This window comes from Trachymyrmex cornetzi, unplaced genomic scaffold (genome assembly GCF_001594075.2).
Source record: "Trachymyrmex cornetzi isolate Tcor2-1 unplaced genomic scaffold, Tcor1.1 scaffold2919, whole genome shotgun sequence".
Lineage (NCBI taxonomy): Eukaryota > Metazoa > Arthropoda > Insecta > Hymenoptera > Formicidae > Trachymyrmex > Trachymyrmex cornetzi.
Window position 1 is genome coordinate 15,363 of NW_017297606.1, and position 211 is coordinate 15,573.

Here is a 211-nt window from a genome sequence, read left to right on the forward strand (position 1 = left end):
CCAGCCGAACACTGACGCGAAGGGCGAACTTAGGATCTTCTGAACCCACTTAATCAATCGACTCAGCAATACGATAGAGTTCAGTTCGTTCGCGGTATGCTGAGAGTTTTAAGAGGCGCGACTTTAGTTTTCGCGGCGAGTAGACAGACTTGAACGTCATGCATGTGAAGAATGCGAATGTAAACGACGGCGGCGTAGGCTCGGTTTGAGG

At 50.2% G+C, this 211-nt stretch overlaps 1 protein-coding gene across 1 annotated transcript in view; it reads right to left on the reverse strand.

Moving 5' to 3' along the window:
- LOC108762294 (uncharacterized) overlaps positions 1 to 211 on the reverse strand; it is a 6,008-nt gene that overhangs the window by 2,622 nt on the left and 3,175 nt on the right. The gene's annotated exons all lie outside the window — the stretch shown is intronic.